The sequence below is a fragment of the Ambystoma mexicanum genome, chromosome 4p (genome assembly GCF_040938575.1).
Source record: "Ambystoma mexicanum isolate Mex_15411 chromosome 4p, UKY_AmexF1_1, whole genome shotgun sequence".
Taxonomy (NCBI): domain Eukaryota; kingdom Metazoa; phylum Chordata; class Amphibia; order Caudata; family Ambystomatidae; genus Ambystoma; species Ambystoma mexicanum.
The window spans coordinates 1,178,373,182-1,178,399,266 of record NC_090927.1 but is presented as its reverse complement, the minus strand read 5'-3'; the positions used below and the strand labels follow the sequence as shown (position 1 = coordinate 1,178,399,266).

Here is a 26,085-nt window from a genome sequence, read left to right as displayed (position 1 = left end):
ATCTTCCTTTAAGACTAAAACAACTGTTTGCCATTCTGAACTTTTTTTTTTAAGATCTCCTCTTATGAGGTGATTAGATTCCTTAGATTCCCTAAAGGGATGTGGCACGCTTCTTTGCAGCTCCTCCCCCATTCAGAGGTTTTCAGGTTGGGGTTTCACACTCTGCTGCCACATGGGATTAGTTTTATCTCCTCACTGTACCCTAGAGCTCCTGCCATGGTCCAGTCTGTCCCTTGTCAAGCCACAGTTTCTCTGGTTGTAAGCCTTGCAACCTTTCTAACCGGCATTGAGGGTTTTCTTTCTTGAGATTCCGTGTCCTCAAAAGTAAGGTAAGGTGAGGGGTGGGTTTTGAAGCAGGGTGCGTTGCTGTGTATGCAGAGATCGCCTTCCGGTGTACTTGTGATGGATCCAGACACATGTAGGCTCCCCCTCTGAATCATTGCTCAGACTGGGTGGCGCTTAGAGGTCTCTGCTGTGGCATTGGATTCCTGTGTCCTTGCTGTTCCCGGTCTCCAGTTTGCCCTGCGCTGCAGAACTCCCTTCCGTCCCAGCAGTCTCCTGTAATAGAGTCCTCAGTACATTAATTGCTTTTAGCAGTATATTAGGATACAACATTTGTGGAAATCTGCAAGTTTTTCAAGTAACTACATTTGAACTTGCAGCACGATAGTCTGTTTAGTGCACATTTACCTTTACAAATAGCCTGCTAACTAGATGTACTTTTTCCATCATTTTGTGTAACTTAAACAACTAATTCTTCAGTCAGCAGGTCATATAGAAACTAAATAAGAACCTATTTTCTCGAATTGAAACTCATGCCCCATCTGTTTTTCAGCAACAACTCTGGGCAAACGTGTATATTGTCAAACCCACATTGGACGCAATCCAGCTGCTGATGAGGTGACTTGTTCAAGGATTTTTGCGCCATTAGGAAAGGTTTTCTTTTTGCAGCATTCCTATGTGGACTTCAGTGGAGTCTCCTGCATATGTGCTGTCTTGTTTGTGTGGATTCCTACTGATTTCTCTGTGGCCCTTTTTCCTCATTTGCCTGCTTCTCATTCAGTTTGGAATTCCCTGCGGCTACCAGTGCAGCCATTATCTTCCTTTTTGTTTTCACCTTCTGTTGAGATGAATTGTCAGAATCTGCCTTATGAGGTGCCACCTTATTCAGATGAAATGGATGAAAACTAATGCCTGGCCAAACTCTTATGTGGAAGAGCAGCAAGGCTTAGGAGAGCGTATGAGTGGTGAAGATCTTAGAACAAACTCTTTTCAATGCAAAACCACAGGTAAGTAACACACTAAACATTCACTATTATACACACTTTACTCTTGGTGTTCTCTTAAGAGTACCTCCACTTGAATTACAAATACTGTCCTATATTTCAAAGCATTGCAAGTGTAACAAAGTATAGAACTATGTAAGTTATCAATACTTTGAGAAGTAATATTTTTAAGAAGTGTGCAAACACTATACAAAACCTTATACATGAGGAACTTACCTAAAATGTTGTTCACTGGGTAGGAAAGAGCCCTGGTGCCCTTGGAGTCACAGGTCCCAAGAAGTCTGTTCAGGAGGCTAGGAGTCTTGAAGGAACAAACATGTAGTTGTAAGTGTTTGAACATTTAATAATCACAAGACCCCGGAGAAGATATCAAGCCAGAATACCACCATTCAGGGCTAGACAAGGGGGTAGGACTTTGTTTACACTCCCCCACCCCTGTACACTTTCAAACATGGACCACCGTGGACGTTGCTGAAATCACTGGGCGTTATGTATTCGTGTCTTGGTTCTGTTGAAGGAAGTACACCGGGTATAGGAGGGGGCGGGGCACTTGGGTGCAGCAGTCACTTCAGGCATCTTGGTTTTTGGGCCAAGATAGTTTGTGGTTACAGGCTTCGTTAGACTGGTTCTGGACACTGGAAAGCCAGACATCTGACTATGGGATAATCACTCGGTCGCTGCCTTCAGGGGACCCTCCGAACACAATGGAGGCAGAGAACAGCGATTGCCACTTGATGAAAATGGCAGAAGACGGCCCTTGTGGTGGAAACAACAAAACTGGCCCTGCAAGGCCGCCCTTCATGAGGGAGAGTTGAAACTTAAGGGAAATACTATTTTACCATGAGCTGAGAATCTCGGCTCAAGGCTCAACCCCAGTGTGCTTCCAGCAGCTGGATCCTCGAGCAGAGGTTGTAACTGGTTTTTCCCCTGGTTCGTGATTCACAGCCGTTCGGCAAGATTGTATGCAGTACCCTTTGGGTGCACTACAACAACCCTGACTTCCTGGCAATAGGAACGCAACCTGTGTAGTACACAGGTTGGTAGCGTGTTGAACAGCTAGGCTTATCTCAAGAGGGGTCAATGTGAGCTGTAAGGGAGTTGCACAGAGATTCACAGATGACTCTCTGATATTACATTTCAGATAAAGTCTTGCACACAAGGTTTCTTGGTTAAACAATTATTAAATTATTTAACAGTTGGAGTAAGCCTTATTCGGAAGGGGGCAATATAATAGTAACACATAAATACACTCCAAAATCCACACTTTAATATTTCTAATCTACAGCAGTAAGTAGCCTGTTGATATGGCACACACACACTTCCTACACCCGCAGGTGACTTAAGTAACTAGGACACTGTGGACATTAACATACCACTGTTTGCATTTAGAATCCGACTTAAGAGGTTAGCAAAGAAAAAGGGTTATTAGAACAGAACAAGAGATCATACAAATATTCTGAAGCAGGTAAGTACGTTTGGTAACCCCAATGCAAAGCTAGTTCCTGGAAGGAGGATAAAACAGTGTCAGGGGGGGTAGAAGAGTTATTCAGGGAGTCGGGCTAGGCCAAAGTCAATTGGGCAAAAGTCCAGGTGAGCTGAAGCACTTCTTGCAGGTAAGTAAAAGTCTTGCATTTTTTTTTTAGAAGTCTTTGTAGAAAATAATTATTCAAAGCAGGGCCACAAGCGGTTTAGACTTGTGAAGTAAAGAAGCTATCAGCAACTCTACAGAGTAATCACAACAGGTCTCACCAACAGAAAACCAGGGCAGTTAAGAGGTAAGTTCTCTTAGACTGTACAGTACCTTTAGGTTGAAGAAAAAGGGCAGCAGATGACTTCATTTCCTGTGCAGCTCTGCAGATCCTTGTGTTCCTGGGCCTCAGTCGTGGGAACAAGAGGGAGGACATCTGGGGACTACTGCACTGCAATGCGACGGTCACCGTCCGCAACCGGCAATCTTCAAACAAGTGGCACTTCAGTGTTTCAGCTCCTTGTGTCTACCGCAAATGGCAACACTGCGGTTCCTGGCTGTCGAGATGGACTTTCCTTGCATCTGGGGTCCTGCACTCTGTTGTGGCTCAGGCTCGGTCAGTCCTGCTTCCTGGGAGTCCAGAGGATCTTCCTGGTGCTCTTGGCCAGCTTAAAAGCAACACACACAATCTGGTGTTGCTCTCCCTGGCGATTCGGTTCCAGCAGCAACTGCAGTAGAACTTCAACCAGCTCCGAGAGGGTGTTCAGGTGGCTTACTTTGGAGTTGATTGGTCCCACCAACTCAAAGGGAGAAGTCGTCCTTGCAGGGGCTTCTCTGTCGCTACAAATGCTGGAGTTTCAGCATAGCAGGGCTTCACCGGGCAAACCAACGGTCCAGGAGTTGCAGCAGGCATCTTCAAGTTCTTCTTTGGATTCCTTGGTCCAGTGTTCGACTCTGCCTTCCAAGCCAAAAAGCCTTGCCTTTTATGCAGGATTCTCCCATTCATTACAGCCTAGCTGTCAGTCACCCAGCAGGGTGGCTGTCTTTGCCAGACAGTCAGCCGGTCACTCTCCAGTGTATTTGGGTCTCCTAGTAGACTAAGCACGGAGTTTCAGGCACCTCCCTCACTGCCAGCCCCCACCCGACACCCTGGAGCCAGAGGCAGGCATCACTCGTGAATCCCACCAAAGGCAAAACGAAGAAAGGGACCAAACCTGCTTTGGGGCGCAGAGTAAATCTCAAGAAGGACCTTTCCCCAAAGAAATGGTGAAAAAAGGAGATGGGGGTGGTGGGGGGGGGGGGTCATTTTGACAACAATGGCACCCCTTGGGTTCTTCTCTGCAGCTGCGAACGCAACCCGCTGTAAATGCACACCACAGTAGTAAAAGGTAAACCACTGCCACCAGCCATTCATCGAGGAAAGGGTAACATAGAAATGTTACATGAGAAGCTAGGCAAAGGGGATACTAAGTAACCCTTCCAGCACCCTATTGTAAGATATTGTGTGCTGGGTCTAGAAAGTTACAAATGTAAGTGAAGTCAGTTTCACTTTACTGCTCTTGGAAACAGTAGTTCATCCAAGAGAATCTGGAAGACTTCCCGGTGTCACTGCACTGAAGGTGCTATGTGACACAATGTAAATGATGCCTCTAGAGTTTGTCAGACTCCACAACCAAAAGAAACAGAGTTCAAAATCGCATTAAAATGCTTGAGGGTGGGGAAAAAAGGGTCTCGCTATCTCCAGGCAAACAAATTTAAGTCTAGAGTCCAGCAAAAGTGCTTGGGGTTTCTAAGGTAGAGAGGAATTGCCACGTTCTCCCTAACAGAAGCACAAATTAAGGTGATAAGATCTGTAGAGACCGGGCTTTTGCTGGGTAAGTGAAGAAAGGGCTGCCAGCAATCTTCAAATTAGTTCTGTGTTTTCAGCATGCTGCTCTTTCATAGGTGTCGAGGCTCAAAGATCTATTAAATGGCTGCAGGAGTCCCTTCTGGAATTGCCCCGATCACACCAACAACTAAGATCTGCACTATTCAAACTTGACCCGTGCTGTCGAGTCACGATAACCTCTGTCCAGTGCATCTGCTCAGCAGCAGAAACTTTGACATGAATGTGGACTCGGTCCAGACAGATCCAACCCCCACACGGACTGCCACTTTCCCGAAAAAAGCTCCCGCTTTTGCAGGCAAAATGCGTACATATATTTGAGGCTTGCGGAATCTGCTTAGATCACATGCTGTGCATAGGCCGACATCTAGTGGAAGCTGCAGAGTATAAGTTGTTTTCGAAATTTGAAAAGGGACGTCGACAGGGCATGTAGTAATACTATCCCTAGTGTGAAGTCAACTGTACCCATGGTCCTTCACGCGTCGAGGTCCCGCAGATTGTTTTTTTCCGCCATCGTAAATGGATGCTATTTCAGTTTTTCTTTCAGCGTACCGCCATTGATTTATACAAATTAGTGAGAGTTTCTCTCCCTATCCTTTATATTCTACATCACTGACTATCGAGCATCGAAAGCAGTGAAGAAACGACAGACGAAGACGCCCATCAATGGATCCGTCCGGCCTTGGAAGGCTGCTTTGGCCCACACAGTAAGCAGAGATGGGGAGGACATTTCAGAACATATTTACCACTTTTCGTACATTCTTCTCACCTAGCTGCCGTGTCTTTCAATTATGGATAGAATCCCTTTCAAACTTTGCCCTAAGTGCAACACAAAATTCCCTTGGGTCGACGAGCACCTGGTGTGCAACCTTTGTCTCCCTCAGGATCACGTCAAAGGGACCTGTCAAACCTGTAAGCTCTTTAAACCCAAGACGTTAAAGGACCGTTTAACCAAGCAATGGGTCCACCACACCATGCAGGTCGAGGCCACCATGGACGTGGAGGGGACTTTCAGCGACGGCAGCAACGCTGCGTTATCCTTGCAGCGAAGTCAATGGGGATACATCAGTTTTCCAAGCGCAGGCCCCTGACCCCATCAGACAGGCCGGTGGCTTTGTTACGGGGACAACACCCGGCAGCAGCGGCGCTCTCACAGCCCCTTCCACTAAGCACACAACCCACGGCCGAGAGTTGACACGTTCGTCGAACAAAGGCCCACACACATCATCTAGGGAGAGGTCCGTAGAATCACTGTCCTCTGGGCACTCGAGGTCCCGATCGCCACATGCCAGGCTTCGACTGTTGAAAGACAGAACAGACGTTGTGACTAAATCCATTCCCGAATGTCGCACGTCAGTAGACGAGACTTCGGATCATTCCGTAGCCGAAGTTCGATGTTCTTTGTAAAAACGGTAATGAAAACCTATAAAAGTGAGACTAGCCCATTTGGTTAAAAAGCACATCCCAGAAGGCCTAATTAAGGGGAGGGAGTCCAGGAAGAAGTCTTCTAAGACCCCTCACAGGGAAAGGTCCCATAAAGATAGGTCCCCACAAAAGGGTAAAAACTCACAGTAACAGGATTCCTTGTCTACAGCCCTAAAGAGCGCAAGGGCCAGCCTTCACCACAAGTCCCATATCACTCCCATATTTTTGAAAAAGGCCCGAATTACTTTGTGTTCAGTCCACCCCACCCACAACAGCGCCCTCTAGTGCTCGGGTCCCTGTATCAGCCACTGCTTCTCAACCACCTTCAAAAAGGTCTTGCCCTGATACCCTAACTCTTCCATCGCAGCAAGACTCTCAACCCCCACCCACCCCTTGTCATTGACCTGTATGACTCGGACACTGAGGACCTTTATCTATATGTATCTCAAGAGGCGCAGACCTTACTATGGTGGTGATGGCCAGACATGTATAACATGGACTCTCCCGTCAACCAGGATCCTCCTGTGGCAGGTTCACCTATAAATAACCAGCCACTACAAAACGACATGCTCATCAAGGCAGCTGAGCACTTCCAGATAAATCTCAACTCGACAAAGACTTGGACAACATTTTGGGGGATAAGAAGGCTGTCACTCAGTTCATTCCCCCCCTGCAGACTATTCATTGGAAAATCCAACCCGACGCGCAAACTCCTAACCGGATGCGGGCAGTTCATCCCCGCATCGAGAACCTCTTCCACCCTGCTCCGTCAGACCCTCTCTATCAGGGGACAGCTCAAACTTGACTCTTGTAGTTAGAACAAGGAAGAGCGCAGGAACACCCCTAGCCTCTTCTGAGGCACCTCCTGATAAGGAGAGTAAGAAGCTGTACACGATGGGGAGGAAAGTGGCCTTGTCCGCTGGCTTTCAGGCGAGGATAGCTAATACCACCACTCTTCTGGCGAGTTATAACTGCCATAAATGGGATGAGGGATACGCTTTATCAACCCCTGACCCCCTTAAGACACAATTGGCCCATGTGGCTGCAGAAGGCAGGGCAGTTTCAAGCTCCATCTTAAAAAGTAATCTGGACGCCGCTGACAATGCGGGCAGGATTATTGTAGAGGGAGCAATTAAGAGTCATGCTTGGCCACCTCAGTCCAGCTTCAAGCAAGAGACGCAAGCCACGCTTCTTAATCTGCCCATTGAGCCCAACGTACTCATTGGCAAGGCAGTTGAAGACGCCTTGAAAACTGCTAAAGATGAATACGATACACTAAAGTCGTTGGCCCAGCTAACTAATAAACCCACTGGCTAGAGAGGCAATAGTAATTTTCATCGCTCACATGGACAACATTCAGAGGGTGTTCAGGCTACAATCAGAATCCGGGAGCATCCTGGGGTAACAATTAAGGCCAGGCCTCACAAGGTTACCAGAGGGGGCACCACAGATCCCGGGGATGGGGGAGGTCCTCCTCATCTAGAGGTGGTACTACGCCTCCAAAAGAGTGACTACCCGCTTCAGATGCCCTCCCATGTCTCTCCAGTAGGAGGGCATATTTCAAACCTCACCCAAGCATTGGAGGGAATCACCTCAGACAAATGGGTACTATCCACCATGGTGGGCGGTTTGTGTGGAGCTCATCGAGCAACCCCAGAACCCTCCCCCGTGCCAGAAGACTCACAGGAAGGACGACCAATGCATCCTTCTCCAGGAAATCTCAACACTGCTCCAAAAGGATGCCATAGAAATCGTCCTGGCCAACCAGGTAAACAAGGTTGTTTATTCAACCTGCTTCCTTGTGCCAAAGAAAGATCTAACAATGCACCCAGTATTAGATTTATGCCCTGCAAACAAATATGTCCAGCAAAAAAAGTTCTGCATGACCACGCTACAAGAAGTAATCCCTCTGCTAAAGCGGGGGGGGAGGGATTACATGGCAACATTGGATAGAAAGATGCTTATTTTCATATTTCAATGTTCCCAGCGCACAGAAGATTCTTGCGGTTCAAAATAGCAAACGAGCACTACCAATTCAAGGAGCCATCCTTTAGCAATAGCATCCGCACCAAGGGTATTCACAAAGGTACTGGCGGTGGTGCCAGGGCACCTGCGCAGGGAAGCTATCCCAGTGTACCCTTACTTGGACAACTGGCTGATTACGGGGGATACTCCCTAAATTTGCAGGCAAAACATTCAAAGATCTTTCAACCTTCTCTTTCATTTGGGCTTCTCTATAAACGAGAAAAACTCAAGCCTAGTGCCGAGCACAAACAAACAGTTCCTAGGAGCTGTAATAAACTCTGAAGAGGGGTTGGTTTTTCCATCAGAGGAAAGAGTCCAAAACATGTTACTGCAAAGACCTCAATATCAAGCCGCCAGAAAAGCGTACGCAAAGCTATGCGTTTGCTAGGCATGATGGCATCTTGCATTTAGCTGGTACCGCACACGCACTTGCAACCCATGCAGGAGTGGTTTGCGAAATGGTGGTCTCAGGCAAGCGGTCAGTGGGACGATCTAGTGGTCGTTTCGCCAACACTAGTACAAAACCTTTGCTGGTGGACAAGAGAATCTGTTGAAGGGGAAACCCTTCCAGGATCCGGAAGTGCAAGCAATTGTCACAACAGACGCCTCACTTGCCGGGTGGGGGGGTGGGGGCTCATTATCTTCATCACACAGCACAAGGTATGTGGACTCCTGGTACGGCGCAGAACCACATCAATCTGCTGGAGCTGCTGGCGATGTTCAAGGCCCTTCAGGCATTCGAGATACACCTAGCAAAACAGTCAGTGCAAGTCCTCACCGACAGCACTACGGCAATGTTTTACATCAACAAACCGGGGGCACACGTTCTACAAATCTGTCCAAACTAGCGCAACAAATTTGGAAATGAACACAAACGGAAAATATTCCTATCGTCGCAGCACGTTCCAGGGTAACTCGACACTCTGGCACACTCACTGAGCAGAGATCCCCTACCAGAGGAACATGACGGCAACTAGACACGGGTCGTAGAGCACCTATTTTCTCAATGGGGTTTCCCCACAATAGACTTGTTCGCTACAAGTGAAAACAGTCAATGCCTAGACTTTGCATCCAGGTTCCCCCAGCCAGGCTCCAAGTGGAACACTCGATGGATGAACTGGTCGGAGAAATTTGCTTATGGACTCCCACGAAGCAGGACTGACCATGCCTGAGCCCTCTCAGCAGAGTGCGGGACCCCAGAAGTAAGGACAGTCCACCGCGACAGACAGGAACCACGCTTATTGCTATTTGCTGTACCGCAAGGTGCTGAAACGCGAAACGGCCACTGAAAGTAAAGTTTGCCGGTTGCCAGTTTTGACAGTGCCAGTGCAGGAGTGCCCCGACGTCCTCTCTTGTCCCCACGACTGAGGCCTAGGAACAGTGAGATCTGCAGAGCTGCAATGGAACCAAAGTCATCAGCTGCATCTTTTCTTCTTTACCAAGGTACTGTAAAACAAGTCGTAAGAGAACTTACCTCTTACTGGGGAAGTGCTTGCAACTTCAACTTAAGTCTAATCCGCTTGTGGCCCTACGTTGGATTCTTTTTTTTTTTTTTCTCAAACTCCTAAGAACTTGTGCAGACTACCTGAAGTGTTGCATCCTATACAAAGACTTTGGCGTATTGACTTTGGCTTAGCCTATTGAATTGAATGACTCTTCTCTTGCTATCTGGTTTGCCCTGCTTATGAATATTTGTAAATTATTGTGTTCTAATAACCTTTGCCTTTTACTTACCTTTGAAGAGTATTCTGCATGCCAACAGTAAGGTATTAATGTCCCCAACACCCTTGTCATTGTCACCTGTGGGTGTAGGTTGTGTCTGTGGGCCATCCCAAAAGGACCGTGTCTGATCCAGAAACTCAAGAGTATGTAGAATTGAAGTCTATCTGTGTTACTAGTATATTGCTCCCCTCTAAAGAAGGCTTTATAACTGACAGATACATAAATGAATTGTTTATGCAAGAAATCTTGAGTGTAAGAGTTTATTTGAATACCTGTAACTGTGAATTTTTGTAATTCCACTACTGCTCACATTTCCCCTTTGAGATATGCCTGGCTGCTCAACACGCTACCAAAACTGTGTAGTAAAAGCTTATACCAAAGGTTGTGTTGCCTATACCTGTAGTCGTAGTTGCTTGTAGTGTTCCCAGAAGGTACTGCATTCAAGCTATGCCTAACAACGGCCAAAAGTCGACCTCAATGCTGTTAGGCAGAATTGCAGACATGCAGTACCCTCTGGGACCACTACACACAATTAGGACTATAGTTGTTCGCCAAACCAACCTTTGGTAGAAGTCTGTACCACACAGTTTATGGTAGCGAGCTGAGCAGCCAGGCTTATTTTAAGACTGAATGTGAGCAGTACAAGTAATTACATAGAGGACCGTCAGTCACAGTGGTTCAAGTAGACACTTATACTCAAGGTTTCTTGGTAAAACACATATTAATTTATTACACAATCATTTAGAAAACATTTCACTAGGAGGAGGCAACTTAATATTATATACCAATACAAAAGATTTTAAGACCGTTTGAGCTCCCCTGAAATAGGAGCCAAATGGCTGTTCAGTTACTTGGAAGTGAGCAAAAGGGACCAGTTAAGTAGAAAAGATTACATATACTTATTAGAATACTTATTAGACAGTGCAAATAGTTTCAGTTCACCGGAAGAGTACAATTCCAGTCAATAGGACAAGCCAAAGTCAATGGGCTAGTGTTCTGCATAGGAAAGAGCAGTTCTGGTATCAAACGGGAAAGTCTTTACAAAAGTTCTCAGAAGTAGTTTAGGCGAAAAATAATCCTATGTCGGGTCACAAGCTGATTAGACCTGCAAGTTGAGAAAGTTTCACAAACTTTCACCACAAGAGTGGCGTTCTCTCAATCAGGTTGGCACAGTACCTTTAGTATGAAGAACCAAATGCAGCTGACGTTTGTGTCTGGCAGTTCCTGCAGATCTCACTGTTCCTGACCCTCTGTCGTGGGGACAAGAGGACGTCGGGGGACTCCTGCACTTCACAGGATCGTCGAAAAAGCAAACCAGATGGAGTCACTTCAGTTCCAATAGCTGTAGATTCAAGCGCACACGCTGGTATCCCTCTCCCTGGTTAATCCTAACCAGTCGTGAGAATGGTATCTAGGTGGCTTACGAGTTGATGGGTCCCACCAACTCAAAATAAGAAGTCTTCCTTGAAGGGGCTTCTCTGTCGAGATGAACTTGGCAATTCAGACCTGTAGCAGGGCTTCACCGCGCAAACCAACATTCCAGGAGTTGCAGCAGCTGTCCTCTTCCAGCTCTTTGGTTCTTTCGTTCCAGTGGTCGACTCTGCTTTCCAGTCCAAGAGACTCCTCTTTTAAACAGTTTTCTACCTTTCATCTCAGCCTAGCTGCCACTCACCCAGCAGGGTGGCTGTCCTTGCTAGACAGTCGGCCAGCCAATCACGGTAGAGTACATTTGGGTCTCCTAGGAGACTAAGCACAGGGACTTTCGTGCACCTCCCTCACTTCCTGCCCACCCCAGACACTCGGACGCCAGAGGCGGTCTTCAGTCCTGAAGCCCGCCAAAGGCATACGAACAAAGGGACCAAACCTGGTTTGGCGCGCAGAGACTAACAATAGAAGGACCTTTCCAAAAAGAAATGGTGAAAAAAAACAGGACCTTTTTTAAACAAAGGGGCTTAAGGCGCCATTTTGAAAAACATGGCTCCCGTGATTTTTAGCTACCAGTGTTTGTGGTCGGGAAAAATCATCGTGGTTAGTTCTAAAACTACTATACCGCCATGGACATGACAGCCTAGCTCCGGGCAACGAAATTCAACCCAGACGTCCAGGAACGCATTTGGACCTGCATTCGAGGGGTGGGGGGGGGGGGGGGGGGACACATCTTCCCCTTCACCACGGACGAGGAGCTGGACAAGAAGAAAAACAGCTCACAAGCTGCGAAGTCTTTATCTATCTTGACAAAGGCCACACCCAAATCGTACACCCAGTCACAGCAGTTCTCCGACAAGGGGCATACGTACGGAGGGTTCTGCAGCTGCCAAGAGCAGAGATCCAGGCAGCGGGACCGCTCGCCGACTCCAAATCGGCGCAAGCAACAAAAACATGGGGTGTGGTGTGGTAAGAGATTTTTCCAGTCCCCCTCCTCCGCGACAGTCTGAGGGAAAGAAGGCATGACACGCCCCTCCGGGTCCACTTGTCTACAGTGGGGTGCAGGCTTGCTCTCATGCACATTTCTGGCGCCAGAATTTCACGGCCCCCTAGATCCTCTGTAGTATCCACGGGGTACCGCCTACCCAGCCTCTCCTCCCTCCTCTCCCTCAAGTTGGCACAGCAACTCTTCTGGCGGAGATACGGTCAATCATAGAGAGCCAGGCAGTGGAGGAAGTCCCAGCCTTCCAGCGAGGCTTGGGCTTTTACTCCAGGATTTTCCCATTCAGAAAAAGATCCAGGCGGGCCTGAGAGTTGTGCTGGACCTTTACACCCTCAACCTCTTCTTACCTCTACAAAAATTCAAGATGGTTACGCCAGCTTTTATAGCGGAGATATTGTGCAAGGGAGACTGGATGTGCTCCCTAGATCTGAAGGACGCATACCTACACGTCCCGATTTGGCAGCCTTATCGTCGTTTCCTATGGTTCAGGATCATGGGCTACCATTTCCAATACAAGGTCCTTCCGTTTGGCCCCCAGGGTCTTTACCAGACTCATGAATACGGTGGCTGCCCTCCTCAGAGCGCAGGTCCTCAACATTTACCGATACTTAGATGACTGGCTCGTCAGGGCTACATCTCCGGAAGCAGTTCACCACTCTTCAAATGCCCTTATGAACACACTACACGATCTGGGCTTTTCACTCCATCTCAAGAAGTTGCAGCTGCAGCCCACACAGACTGACATTCTTGGGTCTCATCTGGGACACGTGCTCCGAGAAGGTATTTCTGTCGGAGGACAAGATCTCGGCCATCAAGAGAGCCATCACCCACTTCCTTAGCAGAGAGGTGACCTCGGCATGGTGCTACTGGCGGTGGTCCTATTAGCCGTTCCACACACGAGACTGAGGAGGATTCGGTTGCACTTTGTGTCCTCATGGAACCAGGAGCAGGGATCTCAATCCGACATGATCGATGTTCCTCCATCTCCCCCACCCGGTCCTAACATGGGAAGGGGGGGGGCAGGGACTGCAACCTACGGACGGGCAAGCCCTTTGTCTCCCACTCCGCAGGTCACATCACCACAGACTCCTCGCTTGAGGCATGGGAAGCCACCCTGGACAAGCGCTCTGTCCACGGCACATGGATTCGACAGGAGTAGGAATACCACATCAATTGGTTAGAGCTGAACGCCATCTGGCTAGCGCTCAGAGCATTTCTTCCACTTCTCAGGGGCAAGGTTGTCCTCATCCAGACAGACAACGGGATCAGCATGTACTACGTCAACAAGCAGGGAGGCACCAGATCCCCCTTCTCTGTGCAGACTGGCAATCTGCATGTGGGAGTGGGCCCTGGAAAATGACATCTACCTCACGGCAGTCCACCTCCTGGTGGAAGCCCACCTGGAGGCGGACCGGCTCAGCAGGTTGGGAGCGGGCAATTACGAGTGGCAGCTAAACTATCTCGTTATACAGGAGATCTTCAACAGGTGGGGTCATCCCCAGGTGGATCTCTTTGCCACCTGGCACAACAAGTAGTGCCCTCAGTTCGCCTCCTGGCAGGGACAGGGCCCCAGCTCCCAGGGTGATGCTTTTCAGCCTCAGTGGAACGGCAGGACGGCATAAGCCTTCCCGCCCACTCGGCTGATTCAGAGTGATTTGCAATATCAAGGAGTCTCGCCAGCTCAACCTCATTCTAATAGCTCCATGGTGGCTGGACAGGCCATGGTTTTCAGAGCTGCTCAGTATCTCGAAGATGCTACCGATTCACCTCCCGACGGGCCCAGCACATCTTCTGGCACAGCAGGGGGTGGGCAAGGTCATCCACCCGCGCCCCAGAATCTAGCCCTCACAGCGTGGTTCCTGAGCAGGTAACGCTACGTCACCTCAGCCTCTCCCAGGCTAATCTGGACATCATACAGGGTGCAAGGAGCAAGGCTACCAGGGCCCAGTATAAAAGTAAATGGACCAGGTTCTGCCACTGGGCAGACTCCAAGGAAATCGACCCTCTGGCGTGTACTTTGGATGACGTGCTCTCCTTCTCGGCGCACCTCGTCCACTCCGGGGTGCAGGTGGACACCTGCCGTACATACCTCGCAGCCATTGGGGCTTACCGGAACTTGGAGGAAGGGATCTTCTCCAATCCTATAGATGAAACATTTGACAAGGCTCGCAAGGCTCTACCCACCTGTCAAGAGGCTGCACACCGTGTGGGACCTTAAAATTGTCTTGGGCGCCCTGGTGGACAAACAGTTTGCTAATGGCGTCCGCGGACATCTGGCTGGTCACCATCAAGATGGCCTTACTAGTCGTCCTCGGCTCACAGTCGCCTAAATCCAGGCGCTGGTCGCCTCAGAGCCATATACTACCTTTCACAGGGACAAAGTAGTCCTGCAGACATACCCAGCATTTCTGTCCAAGGTGTCGTCTGCCTTCCACTTGAACGGGGAAATAGTCCTTCCTACGTTCTTCGCCGATCTCAAGGACGAAGCACAGAGGGTGCTGCACAGCCTGGATGTCCGGCGTGCTCTGAAATTCTACCTTGACAGAACTAGGGGCTTCCGCAAATCAGACACCCCGTTTGTCACTTTCGGTAGCTCAAGACCAGGCTATCGGGCCTTTAAGGCCTCCATATCCCGCTGTATGGTCTCGGTTATCAAAGAAGCGAACGAGGGCCAGCATAATCCACTTCAGGCGAACATGCACGTCCACGCAGTCAGGGCCAAGGCAACAGCCATCGCACTCCAGCGCCATGTCCCTTGGCAAGTCATAAGTAGGGCGGCCACTTGGGCCACTCCCTTGGCTTTCTGCAAGCATTACTATTTGGGTGCCGGCTCTAGATCTGATGCGACTTTCTTTCAGACAGGCGGTTCTCAGGAACCTATTTGCTTAAGGAGGGTCTCCTCTCCACCCTAGGGCTACATTCAGTTGTAATCGCCCATACAGTATTGAGGAAAGGGGACGGGACATAAGAGTAATTAGAAGTTACTCATCGTAGTGACTAACATACTCTTAGTCCATACTCTTAGTCCATACTCTTAGTCCATAGTTCCCTTTCCACCATACGTCCCAACATCCTCCCCCTTCCCACCTATGAATACTGGTGTTAGTAGGCAATGTTAAATCTATTGTCGACGCGTCAATGGGGACTGAGGTGTGGCGCCGGAGGGCGGAGCCAGGGCAGCGCATGCACCCAGGGCCGCACCCCCGCGCGCCTCTGCATTTAAAGGGAAGGGGTTTTTTTTCTGGTGAAAAAGGTTCCATCTCGCATCCCTTGGAAGGGACATCCATACAGTATGGAGGAAAGGGGACTAAGTACGTTAGTCACTATGGTGAGTAATGTATAATTCCCCCACCCACCCCCACCTCTCCAACTCCCCTAATGAGCAAAGTTTCATTTATAGAGCGCACCGAATCCTTAGGTATCTGGGCGCTTTTGCTTGAACAAGGAATCGGTGGTTACGACGACGATACATAAAGTGGTTGACTTGTGTTACATATCAAGTTAACATGCCAGACAGATCCATAGTATACAATGTGAACTGGTGAAACAGTTGCAGAGGTACAGCTAACAAATGCATGTTAGAAATCTAGGCATTTAGTCAGGCGATACAAATGAGCAGAAATTAGGGAATTAGTAGGTTTTAGTTTTGCTGGGCGAAGAGACGCACTTTTACTTCTGAAAGTCCAGAAGGATGGTTCAGCTCTGAGTGCTGTAGGCAAGGAGTTCCAGAGCTTGGCTGCTAGCACCGGGAAGCTAGACCAGCCAGCTTTTTGTAGTTTGTATTTAGGAATAGTGATGCAGTGTAAACTATTAGTTCAAATAGGTCTGGTAGATTGGTTCCTGGATTTTGGAGCTGTGTTGGAGAGACATTTGTGCGTTATTAGGGTTTGGAGTGTAATTCTGTCTTGCACTGGAAGCCACTGTCACGTTTTATTGCTGAGACTTGGTTCGTGGGATGTTTAGAGCAGACCTTGTGGTGAACAAGATTCACTAAGAACAAGTGACATTAATCCTAGTTGCTCCTATGTGGGCGAGACAACCTTGGTGTCCACCTCTGCACAAACTGGCATTGTGCAACCCGATCAAACTCCTGTGCTCATTCAACATGCTCACACAGCACGAGGGCACGACCATACACCCTCAATCTCAGTCTATGAATTTGGCAGCTTGGCTCCTGAAGTCATAGTTTGGCCATATCTACCTCAAAGGTGTGTGGAAATCCTCAAGGAGGCACGTAATCCAAACACTAGACACTGTTATTTTAACAAGTGGAAGAGGTTTGTAATTTGGTGCCTGTCAATAAATGTAAAATCCAATCGATTATACTCCATTGCACTTTCTTCATTACATGCTTCACTTATACTCGGGGCTAGTATTTAACTCAAAGTTCACCTAGCGGCTCTGTCAGCGTACACCACTTCTCAAAGTAAGGTGTCCTTGTGGAAAATCCCGGTCATTAAGGGGTTCATGGAGGGAGTAAAGACTCGACTCTCCTAAACCCGCCGCCAGGTTGGGACCTCAGTGTAGTTCATGCAAAGCTCAGGACCCCCCCTTTGAGCCTATGCAGAAGTCCAGCCTTAAACATCTTGCGTATAAAACAGCTTTCCTGGTTGCTCTCACCGCCATAAGGAGAGTCAGTGAACTGCAAGCTTTGTCAGTTAAAAACCCTTTCTTTGATATCCCCAAAGACCAATTGGTATTAAGAACACACCCTAGGTTTTCACCCAAGTTCATTCCAAAATTCCACGTCAATCAGGCCAATCGACCAACCAGCTTTTTTTCAAAATCCATCAAGCTCATCTGAGAAAAAAACTCCATATGCTAGATGTAAGGAGGGCAGTCCTTTACTATGTAAACCAGACCGCTAAGGAAAACTATCTCCATAGCTTCAGGCAGGGAAGGAGACCACCTTTCCAAAAACGCCATCTCCACATGGATAGTTGGATGCATACATACAACTTTGCTACTACAGTAGTACACCTGTACAACAAACAGTCTGAGGGACCTCGACATGCGAAGCACCATGGGTACAGTAGATGTCAAACTAGGGATAGTATCGCTGGCATGCCCTGTCAACGTCCCTTTTCGAGTTTCAAAAACAACTGTAACACTCAGCAGCTTCCACTAGATGTCGGGATATGCATAGCATGTGAATCCAAGCAGATACCAGCATCAGAAATACTATTACGGTAAGTAATGTATATATTTGAGGGTTGTGGATCTGCTTAGATCACATGCTATGCGTAGTCCAACATCTAGTGGTAGCCGCAGAGTATTAAAAGATTTGTTTTCAAAACTCAAACAGATGTCGATGAGGCGTATTGATAATACTATCCCTAGTGTGACATGTTCTGTACCCATGGTCCTTCACGTGTCTCAGTCCCTCAGATTGTTTCTTTCCGCCATAGTCTGCTGCAATTTGCAGAGTGCCTTTCACACTGATGCCTTTTATTGGTTACAGTTTGTTAGACTTCTCTTTCTATCCTTTACCATCCGCTGCGTCATCTACTGCTCTGCGCAGGCCTCAATCATCGACGACGCCTTACTGACTCACTCACTGACTAGACGATGCCTTCACGGGCCTCTTCGTGCCTCAGCCCTTGCAGTAGGGACACCCTTTTTCCCCTTTTGTTGTCAAACTGCCCTTTCCATTTATTATGGAAAATACCCGCTTTTAAATGTTGCCCTTCCTGCCATAGGACGTTTTTGTTAAAGGATGTGCACAGTGTGTGCAACTATTGTCTCCCTAGGGACCACCCAGAAATGTATTACAAGTCCTGTAAACATTACTCTTGCGCCCCGTCCCCTTTCCTCCATACTGTATGGGCGTCCCTTCCAAGGGACGGGATCCAGAACCTTTTTCACCAGAAAAAAACTTCTTCCGCTTTAAATTTAGAGGCGTGCGGGTGCAGCCCTGGGAGCATGCCCTTCCCTGACTCCACCCTCCGCCGCCACACCTCAGTCTCCTTTTCCGCGTCGACTGGAACAGGCCGAATTCACCAGCGCTCCTGGGTTTTGGCTTTGGCCATGGAATTCCACACATGGATAATTCTTTTGTATTTTTATCATTCATGTACTCTGTCCTCAGGCGTCACGCTCGTCCCCGCCGCATATCGACTTCTACGGGGTTCAGCAGGTGTCCATGCTACGACGGGCACTTTCCAACTGAGGACCCTCATGCCTTCTGCCTACGTTGCCTTGGCCCAGACCACGGCTGGCAAGCGTGTACCGCGTGCAACGCGCTCTCCTCAAGGTCTCTGAAGAACAGGCTAGCCAGGTGGAGGGAGCTCTTCCAGAGAGGTCAGTGGATCCTCCCAGTGACAGTACTGTGGAACTGGAAGGTTCTTATACTGGGTCTTCACCAGAGGGGCCACGCCCTAGTACCGACATGTTCGAGGGGACACCTATACGCAGATTGCCCGAGGGCAAAGCGCCTACCAGGCCTCGGCCTGAAGAACATTGTAGGCCCCATGATCCACACTCCGGCTGGACGGGCGAGGCCCAGTGAGCCGAGAAACACGATGCAGGCACGTGCAATGCAGCTTGATAAAATGGCCGCTGTGCCTGACATCCGCCCGATACCACACCAAGGCAGCGAGCAGGTAGAGGAACTCGTGTCAAGGTGGGACTGGTGTCCACCAAGTATGTGGCCTACAGCCTACCCTTCATTTGCACAGGGCAGGTTCCCGCTGCGACAGTATGCGTAGGGCATGCAACAGCTGCCCGCTACTCCGCCAATATCGCCTACCACTCTGGCCTGTGAGGACAGGTTTTTTAAAAGGTTCCTCAGGCTCATGAAATCTCCTCGGATGGGGGTCATCCTCAGGGAAGCGATCAGGGATGTGCTCCTGCCAATGGCTCCGACGCCGCAGGCCCCACTACAGATGCCCCTGTGCAGCCTCAGCCACCTGCCCCGGCCCCCAACCGATAGTGCAGGCAGTTCCATACCAGCCTCTGGCTTCAGTCTCCACACCCCAGCCTTCAGCTCCCAGCACCCCTCCACTGGTGCCAGACCAACCAGACCCTCAGGTGGACACGGACGAGGAGGAGGAGGAACCTGGCACACAGCCGTCAGCCAGAGTACTTGGGCCTTCCTCCACCCAAGGTTGAGCAACCAGCAGAGGGTATCCTCACCAAAGTCCTCACGCAGTGTTTCAAAAACGGGGATCCCGATGCAGAAGGACTTGGTCGCCTTGGCCAAAAAGCGCTGGCTCAAGCCCCACTCGGTCCAGTCGGTCAATCAACGCCTGGACGCCAAGTACGGGCTGATGTAGGGGGATACACTCTCGCTATCGGCCCACCCTCAGTCGCACTCTTCAGTGATCGCTGCGGCATAACTATACTCCAAGCCTCAGTCGTCCTCAGCCTCTTCCTCCTCCAGTGCTGCAAGGCAAGGAGGAGTAGATCTTGGAGACGTATGGGAAGAAGCTGTATTCCAACGCATCCCTGCATTGCCATGGACAGGAGAAGAACAGCCTGGCTCTGTGCTACTAAATTCAACCCAGATGTCCAGGAACACATCTTAGACCTTCCGTTCGGAGGGGGTGACCTCTTCCACTCCACCACAGATGAGGAGTTGGACAAAAAGAAAAACAGCTTACAAACGGCCAAGTCTTTATCCATCCCTTTAAAGACCACACCCAAAACATACACCCAGTCACAGCAGCGATCTGACAAGGGCGCATACATATCGAGGGTTCTGCAGCTTCCAAGAGTGGAGGTCCAGGCAGCCTGACCCAGCTTCATCGACCCAACATTGATTCAATCAACAAAAAAAGGGAAGAGGGGAAAGCAGGCATGAGACGCCCTCCGTGTCCACGTATCTCCAGTGGGGGGGGGGCAGGCTCGCTCTCATGCACATTTTTGGTGCCAGAATTTCGCGGACCCCTGGATCCTTTCTGTAGTATCCACAGGGTACCGCCTCCCTGTCCCAGCCTCTCCTCCCTCTTCCCCGTCGCTCCCACAGATTGGGACAGCAACTCTTTTGGCAGAGATCCGGTCGTTCATCGAGAGCCAGGCAGTGAAGGAAGTCCCAGCCTCCCAGTGACGCTTGGGCTTTTACTCCAGGATTTTCGCTATTCAGAAAAAGAACCAGGCGGGCCCGAGCGGTGTGCTGGACCTTTCCACCCTCAACCTCTCCCTACAAAAATTCAAGATGGTTACGGGCGTATTGTGGAAGGGAGACTGGATGTGCTCCCTGGATCTGAAGGACGCGTACTTGCACGTCCGTTCTGGCAGCCTCATCAATCTTTTCTACGATTCCTTTCGGCCTCAACCCGGCCCCCAGGGTCTTTACCAGGCTGATGAACCCAGTAGTGGCCCTCTTCAGGACGCAGGGCCACCACATCTACCCGTACTTCGATGACTGGTTCATCAGGGTGACATCCCTGGAAGCGGTGCACCACTCTTCCCACGCTTTTATGAACAGACTGCGCGAGCTGGGTTTTTCACTCCACTTCAAGAAGTTGCAGCGGCTGCTTACGCAGAGACTGACCACCATGGGCCTCATTTGGGACACGTGCTCCGAGAAAATGTTTCCCCTTCGAGGAAAGATCACAGCCATCAAGGGGGCCACGACACACTTCCTCAGCAGTGAAGTGACCTCAGACTGGTGGTACCAACACCTACTGGGTCTCATGGCAGCAGTCCTTTTGGCCGTCCCCCACACAAGACTCAGGATGAGGAGGATACTGCTGCACTTTGCTCCATCTTGGAACCAGGAGCGAGGCTCCCAGTCAGAAATGATCAACATTCATCCGTCGCTTCACCCGGACCTCACCCTGCAGGTCACATCACCACAGTCTCCTCTCTCGAGGGCTGGGGGGGGCCACCATGGACAACCACTGCGTCCATGGCACCTGGACCTGGCAGGAGTAACACCTCAATTGGCTGGGACTGAAGGCCATCTGGCTGGCTCTCAGCCTTTCTTCTGGTTATTGAGGGCAAGGTGTCCTTGTTCAGACAGACAATTCGACCAGCATGTTCTATATCGGCAAGCAGGGAGGTACCATATTTCCCCCCGCCCTCCCCTACGCCCCCACTGTGCAGACTGGCAGTCAGCAGGTGGGAATGGACCCTGGTGGAGAACATCTACCTCACAGCCGTCCACCTGCGTGGGAATCCAACCTGGAGGCAGACTGGCTCAGCAGACTAGGAGCAGACAACTACGAGTGGCAGTTGAATGACCTAGTACTGCAGGAGATCTTCTACAAATAGGGACACCCCCAGGTGGACCTTTGCCTCCTGGTACAACAGGAAGTGCCAAATGTTCGCCTCCTGGCAGGGTCAGGGCTCCCTGGGCGATGCATTCTAGATTCGGTGGGACTGAATGACAGCATACGCCTTCCCACCCACACCGCTGATACGCAGGTTGATATGCAAAATCAAGGATTCTCGTCACCTCAGCATCATTCTAATAGCACTGTGGTGGCCAGCCAGGCCATGGTTCTCGGCGCTTCTCAGCCTCTCGGAGAGGCCTCCCATTTGCGTTCCGACGGGCACCAGTACATCTTCTAGCGCAGCAGCGGGGCAAGGTCATCCACCCCGCTCCACAGAAACTAGCCCTCACAGCGTGGTTCCTGGACACGTCACGCTAGGTCACCTCAGCCTTTCCCAGGCTAATCTAGAGATCATACAGGGCGCCAGGAGCAAGTCTCCCAGGGCCCAGTACAAGAGTAAGTAGACAGGGTTGTGCCACTGATCAGACTCTGTATCAACCCCCTGGCATGTACCCTGGACGTGCTCTCCTTCTCTGTGCACCTCGCCCACTCAGGTGTGCAGGTAGATGCCTGCCACACCTACCTGGCAACCATTGGGGCTTGCAGAAACTGAGGTTTCTTTCCTTTTCCAACCCGATTGTCAAGAAGCATTTGAAGGGTCTCGCCAGACTCTACCGACCCATCAAGAGGCCTCACCCCTTGTGGGACCGCAACATAGTTTTGGGTGCACTGGCGCACAAACCATTTGAACCAATGGCGTCCGCGGACATCAGGCTGGTCACGCTTAAGACAGCCTTACTAGTCGGCCTCACCTCGGCTTGCAGAATCGGAGAAATCCAGGTGCTTGTTGCCTCAAAGCCATATACTACCTTTCACATGGATAAAGTAGTCCTGCGGACACACCCAGCATTCCTACCTAAGTTGCGTTCCGCATGCCATCTGAACGAAGAAATTGTGCTGCCCATGTTTTTTGCTGAGCCCAAAGACGAGGCACAGAGTTCTGCACCGTCTTGATGTCAGGCGTCCCCTGAAATTCTACCTAGACAGGACCAAGTGCTTCCTCAAGTCAGACGCACTCACGTTTGGCGGATCAAGACTGGGTATCTGGCCTCCAAGGCCTACTTAGCCCGTTGGATGGTCTTGGCCATCAGAGAAGCTTACGAGGGACAGCATAAGCCACTGCCGGCCAACATGCACGCCCACGCAGTCAGAGCCAAGGCAACGGCCATCGCTTTCCAGCGGCATGTCCCCTGGCAGGTAATAAGCAGGGCAGCCACATGGGCCAGCCCTTCGGCTTTCTGTACTCATTACAGTTTGGATGCCGGCTCTAGAGCAGACAAAGCCTTCGGGACAGGCGGTTCTTAGAAACCTGTTTGCTTAAGGAGGGTCTCCTCTCCACCCTGGGGCTACATTCAGTTGTAATCGCCCATGCAGTATGGAGGAAAGGGGACGGGACGTAGGAGTAATTATAAGTTACTCACTGTATTGACTAACATACTCTTAGTCCCTTTTCCTCCATACGTCCCACCATCCTCCCCCTATTAAAACTGGTGTCATTAGGCAATGTTAATCTATTGTCTACGTGTCTAATGGGACTGAGGGCGCCGGAGGGCGGAGTAAGGGCAGCGCATGCTCCCAGGGCCGCACCCCTGCGTGCCTCTAAATTTAAAGGGGAAGGTTTTTTCTGGTGAGACGGCTTCCGTCTCCCGTCCCATGCAGTATGGAGGGAAGGGGACTAAGAGTAGATTAGTCACTACGGTGAGTAACTTAATTGCTGGCCTAAAACCCACAAAGACTGCCGCACTAACTGCTGGGCCGTTCACACCATGAAGGCCGAAGACTCAATCGACGTGACTGGGGAATCCAGAGAGGGTAGCATCGGCATCCCTAGGGATAGTATTACTAACATTCCTGTCAACTTCCTTTTTTGAGTTTCGAAAACAAATCTTGTGATAACCTGCGACTACGACTAGATGTTGGACTATGCAGCGCACGTGAATATAAGCAGATACTGTAATCCTATTTCTGATGCTTGTGTGTAGTGTGTGTGTGTATAGGCTTGTGGAATCTGCTTAGATCACATGCTATTCATAGGCCGACATTAGTGGAAGCTGCAGAGTATTAGTTTTCGAAAATCGAAAAGGGACGTCGACATTGCGCCAGTAATAGTATCCCTAGTGTGACATCCGATGTACCCATGGTCCTTCACGTGTCGAGGTTCCTCAGATTGTTTGTTTTTTTCCGCCATCGTGAGCGGATGCTTATCGCAGAGTTCAATTTCGGCATAACGCCATTTGCTTATGACAAGTTTAAAAATAGTTTACTCTTTCTGTGCTTTCCTTCCGACTTTGACCAAATCATATACTCTGTGGAAAAGACAGTGCCGTCGGACAAATTCAAGGTTCGACTGACCCTTTCGGCCTTTTAAGGCCCACCAGGCCTAGGCCCTTACAGTAGGGAGAGTGGGGGACGGTCATTGTACACAATGCATTTTCCCACCTACCTTTCTCGCCTGGCTGCCTTTCCCAAACATGGATAGAACACCTTTTAAATTCTGCCCCACCACAACGAAGCAAGCTCTTTAAACCTAAGACCCTTAAAGATCGCAGAACCAAGCGATGGGCCCATCAAGCAAAGCAGGCCGAGGCCACCATTGACGTGGAGGGAGCTTCCAGTGACGGCAGCGTCACCGTGTTTTCGGACGGCGAGGGTGACAAGAAGCCAAGTGCACGCCCTCAACCCTAAGGGACAGGCCGCCGGCTCTTTTACGGGGACGACACCCGGCGGCAAGAGCACTTCCACTACATACGCCACTAAGCACACATCCCGTGGCGATGAGTCTGTGCCGTCGACCAAACGCCCAGATACATCATGTAGGGGAGATCTGTAGATTCCCTGTCCTCTGGGTACTCGAGGTCCCGATCGCCCCATGACAGGCCCCGGAAACTGAAAGACGCTGGCCATAAAACATCGACAGAATGACGAACATCGGCAGACGAGACGGAGGTCCATCCCAATACCGAGAGTCGACGACATTCGTTGAAATCGGCTGTAAAGTCAAACACTGGGTTGTCTCACCTGGTTAAGAAACATGTCCCGAGAGCCTGCTAAAGGCTACTCATACCAAAGACTTCCAAGATGTCTAATCATAAAGACAAGTCTCATAATGACAAGTCTACCCCTTCTAAGGACGCAATACCTGGCTCACAAGAGGAGGGTTCTTTGGCTGAGGCCTTACAGAATAAGGGCCTATCCACACCTACACCGTTAGTACAAGTCACTACCCCACTTTACCCTGGGTTCATCCCCAGTTCAGCCCAATGGACTGCGGAGGACATAGGGTGATGTCAAGAATGCCAATTTGTTTTGAGGAGAAAAAAAACCCTGAGGCTGTCAAACCTAAAAATTACACCTCCTACTCAGGCTTCCAGTCTTCAGCGCCTGGATTCATCTCGGCCACCAACAAGGTCTTGTACTGCAGCTGACCTTTGACGTTAATACAGATACTGAAGGGGATATTGAAGACTACCAACACTGATCATTACTATGGTGGTGGTGGTGATGATTAAGAGGCAGAAGTGTATACCCTAGCCTCACCAATTAAACGAGATTCCCCAGTGCCCGATTCTCCAGTAGATAATCAGCCCCTCCACAACGATCTATTAATCAAAGCAACTGACACTTTGGTATTCAGACACATGAAGCTCAGCAGGACAAGGACTTTGTCGAAGATATTTTGGGAGACAAGACGGCTGCCACTCAATTCATCCCAATTTTAAAATCTGTCCAGAGAAGAATACAACCTTCACTAGAGACACTTGACCAAACGCGGGCAGTGAACACGCGGGTAGAGAAGCTCTTCCGCCCGGCGCTGTCTGACCTGCTCTATATCACGGGCCAGCTTAAGCCGGATTCGCTCGGGATCCCAACTACCGTAAAAGGGCAGGTAAATCTCTAGCCTCTTCGGAGGCTCCCCCAGACAGAGAGCAAGAAGCTCTATACCATGGGAAGGAAGGTAGTGACCTCGCCAGCGTTTCATGCTAGAATCTCCAACAATTCTACACTGTTGGCAAGTTATGATTGCCATAAATAGGATGAAATAACCACCCTAATAGCGTTGGCTCTCGAGCCTTTAAAGTCTCAACTTGCATTAGTAGCAGCTGATGGCAGCTGCATTCTCAAGAATAACTTCGACGCTGCAGATAATGCAGGCCGAATAATCGCTGAAAGAACCATAATCCAGCGCCACGCTTGGCTTTGCCAATCTGGCTTTAAGCAGGAGACCCAGGCGAAATTACTTAACATGGCAGTGGAACCAACAGTCTTATTTGGCAAAGCGGTAGAGGACGCCCTGAAGTCCGGCAAGGAGGAATATGACACCCTCAAGTCCCTCTGGCAACTGACTAATAAACCTCCTGGGCAGAGAAGTGGGAACAGTTTTCACCACTTTCTTGGCCAAAGTTCCCAGAGAGGCTCCGGACAAAGTGAACATTCTTCCTGGAATAATAACCAAGGTCTGGCGTTGCAGGGTTACCAGAGAGGCCAGCGCAGATCCCGCGGCCAGGGGAGGGCCTCCACATCTAGAGGTGGAGGAGCACTTCCCAAGCAATGACAGCCTTCTACAGGTC

General features: G+C 49.8%; 1 protein-coding gene across 2 annotated transcripts in view; it reads left to right on the top strand.

Moving 5' to 3' along the window:
- Positions 1-26,085, top strand: part of WTAP (WT1 associated protein) — a 595,396-nt gene that overhangs the window by 264,172 nt on the left and 305,139 nt on the right. The gene's annotated exons all lie outside the window — the stretch shown is intronic.